Consider the following 12,238-nt stretch of genomic DNA (forward strand, 5'->3'; position numbering starts at 1 on the left):
CTCAAAAAGGGATTAGAGTCCGAGGACTCGGTTCTTTTCTTATCGAACAACCGGGAAAACCGGTTTCGAGTATCATCCCTAGGTGGAACTAAATAGAACTAATTAAACGAGGAACAGGTGTGCTAACAGGACATGGAACAGAAAGTAATTGTGCAGCAAAACACAGAAACTAAACAGGAAACACTGACAAAACAAGAGCACCAAGACAGGAAGTGATTCTAAACCAAGGATAACCCAAACATAACCAGACTGTCAGTAGCCTTTCTGACAGTAGCCCCCCTTCCTATAACAGACTCCAGACGTTATGTTTCACAAAAAGTCCAAAACCAGGGGAGGGTGGAAGGACGAATGGCGGAGGGTTGCCAAACTGTGCCCCTGCCTCAAAAAGCCGACCAACAGTCCAGGCCATGTGCCCTAAGAGCCACGTGGCATCTGGCGAGGTGAGCGCCCACGGAATGGCCACATCCGCGCCCAACGAGAAGGCAGACGCGAGTGGCCACGGCGCACCAGCAGCTGCAATCGTCCATGCCCAGGTCCTTGGCATAGCTGCTGATCGCGCGGAGGCCGTCCATGAAACGGCCACACTCTAGGCCGACGAGGGAGTCGTGTGCGGGCGCCTGATGGCCGCTTGTGCGACAGGTGAGCTGGAGATCGCTGAGGCAACTCCAGGACAAGCACGTTTCTAGACGTACTAAAAAAAGAGGTAAAACTGCTCCCACAGTACAATTTAGCCTTGATAAATCACAGTGTGTGGTAAATGATTGTATTTGCATTCTCTCCTCTCAATATAGTGGGCGTTCTGATGATCAGCACATATCCTTCATATCCATGACGCAATGCTCTGCACACAAGTTTAGTAGATCAGCTTTGTGTGATATCAAGTTTGCACGTGCTTTAGTACACGCAAACCTTTTGTAGATCAGATTTTTTTTGTAACACATTTTATCGTAACTGAGCTTTTACTTTTTGTCATTTTGCACTTTACACCCAGAAGTTTTACTTGATTACGTTTTTAGTAGTACATGTATGAATCAGTTACATTTTCCTCTGATTAGCTGCCTGTTCTTCTGTTGGTTGGTTCTTCAGAAATGATAATAATGATCCGCCCACCCATGACAGTCAGAGGTGCGTCTCATGACCTATGACATCATCACATGGCATATAAGTAAAGCAGCAGCCGTTGATAGTCAGTCTCCTCAGGTGAGCGTCTTCTTCTCTTTCTTCATCATTGTTGTCTTCTTCCTCTGTCTCCATTGACACCACCTGCCTGCATCTTACTGCTCCACAATCTTCTCTTTTTACTATTAACACAACTGTTGAAGATGTTTTGCAATGTTCTGAGATGTTATAGGATATTCTGCAACCATCTACCGTGTTCTAGAATGTTGTGTACTAAAGAGTTCTTAAAAGCGTTGCAGGATGTCCACGGCATTCTATGCTGACTTAAGATGCTCCAGGATGTTTTACTAAGATGTTTTACAATCTTCCACAATGTTCTATGTTGTACACTATTCTACAAGGCTCTAACATGTTCCAGGTTGTACAACCCAGGGTTCTAGGACGTACTACAATATTCCACAGTGTCTAATATGGACCAGGATGTCTTACATTGTTGTGTTTTAATATGTTCTAGGATGTTTTACAATATTCTACGGTGTCTAACATGTACCAGGATTTTTTACATGGTTGTGTTTAAGGATGTCTTACATTGTTGTGTTTTAATATGTTCTAGGATGATTTACAATATTCCACAGTGTCTAAGATGTACCAGGATTTTTTACATGGTTGTGTTTAAGGATGTCCCAGGATGTTATACAATATTCCACGGTGTCTAATATGTACTAGGATGTTTTGCATTGTTGTGTTTAAGGATGTCCTAGGATGTGCTACAATATTCCACAGTGTCTAACATGTACCAGGATTATTTTACATGGTTGTGTTTAAGGATGTCCTAGTATGTTCTACAATATTCCACAGTGTCTAACATGTACCAGGATGCTCTGCATGGTTGTGTTTTAAGATGTTCCAGAATGTTCTACAATATTCCACAGTCTTTAAAGATGTCCTACAATATTCCACAGTGTTCTACAATGTTTCAGGAATCTCCACCCAGTGTACTAGGATGTTCTTCCACAGTGTCTAACATGTAAGATGTTTTACATTGTTGTGTTTTAGGATGTCCTAGGATGTTCTGCGATATTCCACAGTCTTTAAAGATGTCCTACGATATTCCACAGTGTCATACAATGTTTCAGGAATCTCCACCCAGTGTTGTCAGATGTTCCACAATATTCCACAGGGTCTATGTTCTAGAATGTCCTAAAGTGTACTACGGTGTGCTAAAATGCTCCTGGATATTCCATACCAGTGTAGGCTGTGCTATATTTATTACACAGGGTTCTAAGGTGTTTTGCTAACACTGTAATATATTTCGGAATGTGCCGTAGTGTTTTAAGACGTTCTGCAATATTTAACTCTGTTCTAAGACTGTGGTTTTCAAACATTTTTCACCAAGTGCCACCCTAGAAAACACTTGGCTCTCCAAGTACCACCATAATGACCAACATTAAAATATAGTAGCGTAGTAGGTCTAAGTATTCATAAAAACAAGGCAGAGGTTTTATTTAACAAGTATATTTCATATTTTGTCCACTGTAACAAACACAACCGTTTTTACAATAACACTGTGTTTCAATACTGTGCTTTATTCAAGTGATTCTTAGGCGTACCACTAGTGGTACACGTACCACAGTTTGAGAATCACTGTCCTAACATGTTACTGGCTGTATATATATATATTTTTACCCTTTGCGTTCATATTTCGCTGTGTTTGTTGCATTGTTGTTGCCTTTCGCCTGATTGTAAAATATGTCGATGGAGAAGAGTGGGTGTGACGTTCATATGTTGTCAATATTCAGTGTTTTATCGTTCATAGGTAATATTGTAAATCGACATTCTTTATTTACATGTACGTTCTGGGTGTTTCATTCAGTAAAAAAATTACAAATTCCATAACGTTTTTAGCGTTAAATCAGACATTATTGTGAGGTTTTGTATTAGTGTTCCTAAAAATCAGATATACCGGCCCCCAGACACATTTGTTTCTCAAAATTTGGCCCCCGAGTCAAAATAATTGCCCAGGCCTGTTCTACAGGGTGTTCTAGCAAGAGTACCACAATGTTTTCCAAAATGTTACGTTCCACAGCATCCTAAGATGTTCTATGTCGTGTTATAAGAGGTTCTAATATGTTCTAAATGGTGTCTATGATGGCTAAGTTTGAGTCGATGTCTGTTAGTGACAATTAGGTTCCGTGTGCATGATGAGCGGCGGCGGCGGCGGCAGTGGGGGGCTGTTGATGTCATCGTGAGCAGGTCAGTACAATAAGGATGATGACGATGAAGATATGATATGACATGTAATAATCATTTCCACAGACAGTACGTGAAGAAGGTTCATGGAGATGCTAAACTCCACCCCCCCAGGCCTGTTGGACGCTCTGATAGCCAACGCCAGCTTGCCGGGCGCCGGCAGCGGGGAGGCGGTGCCTAAAGACAGCTTCTCCAACGCCCTGGCCAAGAACATCGTGGCCATGACGGTGTGGCTCGCCCTCAGCGTCATCAACGGCAGCATGGTGCACACCTTCCTGAAACACAGGTGCCTCAATTCCTCTCACCTGACGTCCTCTTGAGCGCAAATGAACATATTTACTTTTTCACATTGCACCTTAGGGGATCTGTGCCTTTTTTGGAACGTCGCCTTACGTTCACAATCATTATGAGGGCAAGAACACTTTTTTTTAGGATTTTAAAGACGATATAAACGCTTGCAAGATGTTCAATATTTACCGTGTTTTAATCCTTTTATGCATTACTGGAACTTCTTTCCTCAGCGCATTTATTTCCATTTCCATAGCAGCGCACTTCCGACTTCCTGCAACAAATTTGTCCCTACTCCCTAAATAAAATGTGTTTTCTAAACATTACAGACTTGGTAACAGACAACATAGGCGACTATTTTTGGACAAATGGCAGCACGGTGGCAGAGGGGTTAGTGCATGTGCCTCACAATACGAAGGTCCTGAGTAGTCCTGAGTTCAATGCCGGGCTCTGGATCTTTCTGTGTGGAGTTTGCATGTTCTCCCCGTGACTGCGTGGGTTCCCTCCGGGTACTACGGGTTCCTCCCACCTCCAAAGACATGCACCTGGGGATAGGTTGATTGGCAACACTAAATTGGCCCTAGTGTGTGAATGTGAGTGTGAATGTTGTCTATCTATCTGTGTCGGCGACTTGTCCAGGGTGTACCCCGCCTTCCGCCCGAATGCAGCTGAGATAGGCTCCAGCACCCCCCGTGACCCCAAAAGGGACAAGCGGTAGAAAATGGATGGATGGAGTATTCACAACCTTATCTTTTTGAAGCTGAATATACGGAGGATGAACTGCTGCTTATAGAAGCGAGCACGAAGAAGAGGCTGAAACGTTGGCGCAGACAGGAAGACATCCTACGACATCCTATCAGTCGTCATCACAGTGAGAGCAGACCTTGTGCCGTAAGTAATCGTTTTATTATGTTTGTAGTTGGTATTTCTTGTTTAGCACATAGCAATATTGCTACATGATGCAAATGCTGGATCCGTTTAGCAGAGCTTCAGGATCAAAAATATAATTGTTCCCAAAATAATCGTTATTTGCTCCCAATTTGCATTGTTGTTGATGGGGAGGGGATCTGTGGTCCCTACCTCTAAGTCACGTGACTGGATAGCTCATTATCTCTCAAAATGGCTCGGGAATCTCTGTGAGATTGATACTATTTTGATCATATCTATTTATTCGCACACTTTGTCAGTCTTTCGGTGTCATACATGAGATATTTATTATAATATCTTCAATATGGTATATACAGTCGTGGTCAAAAGTTTACATACACTTGTAAAGAACATAATGTCATGGCTGTCTCGAGTTTCCAAGAATTTTTACAACTCTAATTTTTTGGTGATAGAGTGATTGAAGCACATACTTGTTGGTCACAAAAACATTCATGAAGTTTGGTTCTTTTATGAATTTATTATGGGTCTACTGAAAATGTGACCAAATCCGCTGGGTCAAAAGTATACATACAGCAATGTTAATATTTGCTTACATGTCCCTTGGCAAGTTTCACTGCAATAAGACGCTTTTGGTAGCCATCCACAAGCTTCTGGTTGAGTTTTTGACCACTCCTCTTGACAAAATTGGTGCAGTTCAGCTAAATGTGTTGGTTTTCTGACATGGACTTGTTTCTTCAGCATTGTCCACACATTTAAGTCATGACTCCGGGAAGGCCATTCTAAAACCTTATTTCTAGCCTGATTTAGCCATTCCTTTACCACTTTTGACGTGTGTTTGGGGTCATTGTCCTGTTGGAACACCCAACTGCACCCAAGACCGAACCTCTGGGCTGATGATTTTAGGTTGTCCTGAAGAATTTGGAGGTAATCCTCCAAGCTACGGCGAATTATTGGTGCGCCCAAATCGACAGGAAACATCCCCGGCCAGCTGGACTGATCATGATACACTACAGTACATACACTGTCTAGATAGCTGTGTACAAACAAAACATGAAAAGTGGGCTAATACTTTACAGATACTGTAATATCATTGTTCATGTTTTTCAGTTACAAACTCAAACGCATTTCGCGCTGATGTAGATGCTAGTTTATCTTTTGCAGTAGTTAGCTTTTACGGCTAATATCAATCAATCAATGTTTATTTATATAGCCCTAAATCACAAGTGTCTCAAAGGGCTGCACAAGCCACAACGACATCCGCGGTACAGAGCCCACATAAGGGCAAGGAAAAACTCACAACCCAGTGGGATGTCAATGTGAATGACTATGAGAAACCTTGGAGAGGACCGCAGATGTGACCCCCCCCCCCCCCCATCTAGGGGAGACCAGATGTAATGAACGTCGAGTGGGTCTAGCATAATATTGTGAAAGTCCAGTCCATAGTGGATCTAACATAATAGTGAGAGTCTAGTCCATAGTGGGGCCAGAGGAGACCATCCCGAGCGGAGACGGGTCAGCAGTGCAGAGATGTCCCCAACCGATGCGCAGGCTAGCGGTCCACCCCGGGTCCCGACTCTGGACAGCCAGCACTTCATCCATGGCCACCGGACCGTAATACCGTAGTACGCCGATGTGTTACTACGCTAGAAAAAGAGTTCCTCAGTGTTCGCTCTTACAATAACAATGTTGCTACAGCTTGGTTATCATACAGGCTACGGTACGTAAAATAAGTATTGTTGGTGGTATTTGAATGCATTTTCAAAGTAGAATTGGTTGCTCCCCTTAGCTGCATTGCTAGCTTCCAAGAACGCGCCAGTTTTTATATATTAGAAAGCGGGAAATAAAAGGTTTGTCTTCTTGTCCCTCATAATGATTGTGAACGATAGGCAAAATTCCCCCAAAAATATCGATAAAAAATATTTTTTTTAAATTTGATTAAAAATGTTATATTGCTCTTTCCGGAAATGATCTCATCCTCATGTCCTTTTGTGTGTAATATGTACTACATATGACATATGTAGTGTGTGTGTGATTCTGTGTGTTTGTGCAGCGTGTTCTATGACAACCCGCGCTACATCATGTTCATCTACATGGTGGTCAACGACGCTCTGCAGTTGAGTTTGGTGACAACGCTCTACATGCTCAGCTACATCTTCAGGAGGATACACGCCTCCTTCTGCTGCCTGCTGGTGACTTTTTACGGCGCCAATAAGCGCTAACAAGACGCCGTTCTGCTAATAAGCACAAACATGCCAGTCAGTCTGTGAGCTAACATGGCGGTATTCTGTTAATTGGCTAACATGGTGTCATTCTGCTAATAAGGGTAAACATGGTGTTATTGTGCTAATAGGAGCAAACATGGTATCGTTCTGCTAATAAGCTAACATGGCGTCGCTCTGTTAACAGGCTGTAATGACGCCGTACTGCTAATAAGCACAAACATGGCGCCATTCTATAAGCTAACATGGCGTTATTCTGTTAATAGGCTCCCATGGTGTCATTCTGCTAACAAGGGTAAACATGGTGTTATTGTACTAATAGGAGCAAACATGGTGTCATTCTGCTAATAAGCACTAACATGGCGTTATTCTGCTACCAAGCTAACATGATGTTTTTCTGCTAATATGCTAACATTGTGTTATTCTGCTAATAAGGGTAAACATGGCGTCATTGTGCGGATGCCGTTTTATTGCTAATATAATATGCTAACATGGCGTCATAGTACGAATAAGATGTTAACGTGGCGTCTTATTGCTAATAAGAGCTAATATGGTGTCATAGTGCGAATAAGATGCTAACGGGGTGTATTAACGTGGTGTCATAGTGTGAATAAGATGCTAACGTGGCGTCCTATTGCTAATAAGAGCTAAAATGGCGTCATACTGCTAATAAGATGCAAACTGTGCAGCAAATAAGATGCCAACGTGGCGTATTAACGTGGTGTCATAGTGCGAATAAGATGCGAACGTGGTGTATTAACGTGGTGTCATAGTGTGAATAAGATGCTAACGTGGTGTATTAACGTGGTGTCAGAGTGCGGATAAGATGCTAACGTGGCGTCTTATTGCTAATAAGAGCTAACGTGGTGTCATAGTGCGAATAAGATGCTAACGTGGCGTATTAACAGGGTGTCATAGTGCAAATAAGATGCTAACGTGGTGTATTAACGGGGTGTCACAGTGCAAATAAGATGCTAACGTGGCGTCTTATTGCTAATAAGAGCTAACGTGGTGTCGTAGTGCGAATAAGATGCTAACGTGGTGTATTAACGTGGTGTCATAGTGTGAATAAGATGCTAACGTGGCGTCTTATTGCTAATAAGAGCTAAAATGGCTTCATAGTGCTAATAAGATGCAAACTGTGCCGCAAATAAGAGGCTAACGTGGCGTATTAACGTGGTGTCATACTGCGAATAAGATGCTAACGTGGCGTCTTATTGCTAATAAGAGCTAACGTGGTGTCATAGTGCGAATAAGATGCTAACGTGGCGTCTTATTGCTAATAAGAGCTAACGTGGCGTCTTATTGCTAATAAGAGCTAACGTGGTGTATTAACGTGGTGTCATAGTGCGAATAAATTAAATGATGAATGGGTTATACTTGTATAGCGCTATTCTACCTTCAAGGTACTCAAAGCGCTTTGACAGTATTTCCACATTCACCCATTCACACACACATTCACACACTGATGGAGGGAGCTGCCATGCAAGGCGCTACCAGCACCCATCAGGAGCAAGGGTGAAGTGTCTTGCCCAAGGACACAACGGACGTGACTAGGATGGTAGAAGGTGGGGATTGAACCCCAGTAACCAGCAACCCTCCGATTGCTGGCACGGCCACTCTACCAACTTCGCCACGCCGTCCCTATAATAAGAATAAGATGCTAACGTGGCGTCTTATTGCTAATAAGAGCTAATCTGGTGTCATAGTGCGAATAAGATGCTAACGTGGCGTCTTATTGCTAATAAGAGCTAATCTGGTGTCATAGTGCGAATAAGATGCTAACGTGGCGTCTTATTGCTAATAAGAGCTAATCTGGTGTCATAGTGCAAATAAGATGCTAACATGGTGTATTAACGGGGTGTCATAGTGCTAATAAGATGCTAATGTGGCGTCTTATTGCTAATAAGAGCTAACGTAGTGTCATAGTGCTAATAAGATGCTAACGTGGCGTCTTATTGCTAATAAGAGCTAACGTGGTGTCATAGTGCGAATAAGATGTTAACGTGGTGTATTAACGGGGTGTCATAGTGCGAATAAGAAGCTAACGTGGTGTCTTATTGCTAATAAGAGCTAACGTGGTGTTATAGAGCGAATAAGAAGCTAACGTGGCGTCTTATTGCTAATAAGAGCTAACGTGGTGTTATAGTGCGAATAAGAAGCTAACGTGGCGTCTTATTGCTAATAAGAGCTAATCTGGTGTCATAGTGCAAATAAGATGCTAACGGGGTGTATTAACGTGGCGTCATAGTGCTAAAAAGATGCTAACGTGGCGTTTTATTGCTAATAAGCGCTAACATGGCGTCTTTCTGATCTGCGCAGATCATGACAGCGGTCCTGACCACGCGCTCCACACCCCTTATCCTGGCGGGCATGGCGGTGGAGCGCTACGTGTCCATCTGCTTCCCGCTGCACTACAGCCAGATGTGCACTGTGCCGCGCACGCTGCTCCTCGTGGGCGCCATCCTAATGCTGACGGCCACGCCCCCCATCACTGACCTGCTCATCACCGTACTGAAGGAGCCGCCCAGCTTCTTCCACGCCGCAATCTTCTGCGACCACTCGCTGCTCTTCCGCCATCGCTCCATCTACTACAAGAATTTCGCCTTTGACGGCGTCTACTTGTCCTTTGTCTTCCTCACCCTCGTCTTCACATACTGCAAGATCATGATGACGGCGCGCGCCGCCTCCGCCGGCTGGTGTCCGTCACCAGGGCCCGAAACACCGTGCTGCTCCACGGCCTGCAGGTGGCGCATTCTTCTTACGTTGATGCTGGTTCTCTCTTTTTAAGCTTCTTCTTCTCGTGTCCTTCAGCTGCTGCTCTGCTTGCTGGCCTTCGTTGTCCCGTCGCTGCAGGCGGCGCTCATACTCGCTCTTCCGCTTCTCAGCTTGGAGATCCGCTACATCTTTTTCCTGCTGGTCTACATAATCCCTCGCTTCCTCAGCCCCGTCGTCTACGGTTTCAGAGACGAGCTCTTCAGGAAGTACTGGACTCGCTACTTAGCCTGTCAGAGCCTCGGAAACGTGCGCGTCGACGGGAGCCTCGCCTAAGGGGGGTTACTGTCAAGGTCAACTTCAGTGGGTTCCTGGAGCTGGGATTTCAAAATAAAAGGTGGGGGGTGAGGGGAGACGAAAAAATATTCTCAGTGCCTGTTTTAAAAATTATATAAAAGCCTCAACTTCAAATAATATGTACAATGAAATATTAATAGTACTGTAATGAACAAATATTTCGAATAAAACATCAAATCAACGTGACAAAATATCAATAATGAAAAATGTACTTAACATGATGAAATATTTGTAACAAAACATCAAATGAACAACTGTATGATAAAAGTTGTATACACATCAAAGTAACATGATAAAATAGTAATATAAATACAAATATTTTAAATAAATCAACATGATGAAGTAATAAGCCGTCTAATAACATGAGAAAATATTGTCACAACATCACATTAACACAGTGGTTCTTAACCTTGTTGGAGGTACCGAACCCCACCAGTTTCATATGCGCATTCCCTTTAGTGAAAAATAAAATGTTGGGTTTTTTTCAAATTCAAGACACAGTTATATGTTTTTGGTAACACTTTAGTATGGGGAACATATTCTAAGTAACAAAGACTTAATTTAGAGTTATTTGGTTAGGTTTGGTTTACCATGAATGGATTTACGTGGACCCCGACCGACTTAAACAAGTTGAAAAACTTATTCGGATGTTACCATTTAGTGGTCAATTGTACGGAATATGTACTGTACTGTGCAATCTACTAATAAAAGTTTCAATCAATCAATCAATCAGGGTTAGGGCCAGGGTTAGAGGGTCAGGGTTGTAATAAGGCCATGCCGAATAAGGCATTAATAAGTACTTAATAATGACTAAGAGCCAATATGTTACTAATTTGCATGTTAATAAGCAAGTAATTAATGGTGAATATGTTCCCCATACTAAAGTGTTACCATGTTTTTATACTGGTGCACAAAATGAACCGTGCATGAACATCACCTTGTTCAAAGAACAAAACCAACACAGTGCATAAACTCACAACATATTACACACCTGCAAATAAGTACGACTTCTGCTGTTGCCGTATCCGTAATACGCCGATAGGGAGAAGTTTTTATTTACACGATGAGTCGGGTGTGTTTTGACCTCCGCCGAACCCATGAGCCCGACTCACCGAACCCCAAGTGGTTCGATCGAACCCAGGTTAAGAACCACTGCATTAACATGATCAAATATTTGTAATAAAACATCTAATTAACATGATCAAATATTTGTAATAATACATCACATTAACATGATCAAATATTTGTAATAATACATCACATTAACATGATCAAATATTTGTAATAATACATCACATTAACATGATCAAATATTTGTAATAATACATCACATTAACACGATCAAATATTTGTAATAAAACATCAAATTAACATGATCAAATATTTGTAATAAAACATCACATTAACATGATCAAATATTTATAATAAAACATCACATTAACATGATCAAATATTTGTAATAAAACATCAAATGCATTTCTTATAGGCATCAAAGTAACATGACAAAATGATAACAATAGAGCTTCAAATTAACATGATCAATATTTTGATAAAACATCAAGTTAAAAAACGTAAAAACATTAAATTAACATGACAAAATATGAATAATAAAACATCTCTTTAATGTGATCAAATATTTGTTATAAAAGTTTTACAAACATCCCTGTAACAATGTAATATTATTAAATATTGTATTACATATATAATTATTAATAATGTAATATAAAATGTATTTTACACATCAAATCAACATGATCAAGTATTTCTAACAAACATCAAATTAATATGATTTGGTGTTACAATATGTCTTAATCATGATTCATGTTGATTTGTCGTTTTATTATAAATATTTTTACATTTTAATTAGATAATATTTGATATCAATTCTATGTACAAAACGGTTTTAATATAAATATATTGTCATGTTAATTAGTTTTTTTTATTATCATTTTAAAAAAAAATAAAAAAATAAAAAATAAAACTACGTCATTGGGGACCTCGACAACTTTGAGGGGTTCCATACAAAAGGTCAAAGTTCAAACAACGTCCACATTGTTTTTGCAGGAGCGGACATTGACCAGGAGATGGCGATGTACTCACAATGATAATAATGACAATGCAGCATTGTTTTATAACCTCACATTGTCATGGTTATTTGACGTCATTAAATTACTTTTATTTCAGTGAATCTTTGTTTAATTAATTTGTTAAATGTAATATTAATAACACCAATAACTAAATAAATGATAATATTGTATTTCAATAATAAAACGTGCCTTGATGTGTAGTATTATGAGATCAAAATGTTAACCCATTTTAAATTGAATGTCGCTTGGTCACGTGGGGACTCGGCTTATTTCCGGAGAGTGACGAAAACAGCCGAAGAGGCTCAGCCAGGCCGA

At 41.1% G+C, this 12,238-nt stretch overlaps 1 pseudogene; it reads left to right on the top strand.

Annotated features, from left to right (window-relative positions):
- Window positions 1-3,455: 3,455 nt before the first annotated feature.
- Window positions 3,456-9,815, top strand: LOC133658863 (odorant receptor 131-2-like; annotated as a pseudogene).
- Window positions 9,816-12,238: the final 2,423 nt, after the last annotated feature.

Source organism: Entelurus aequoreus, linkage group LG01 (genome assembly GCF_033978785.1).
Source record: "Entelurus aequoreus isolate RoL-2023_Sb linkage group LG01, RoL_Eaeq_v1.1, whole genome shotgun sequence".
Taxonomy (NCBI): Eukaryota; Metazoa; Chordata; class Actinopteri; order Syngnathiformes; family Syngnathidae; genus Entelurus; species Entelurus aequoreus.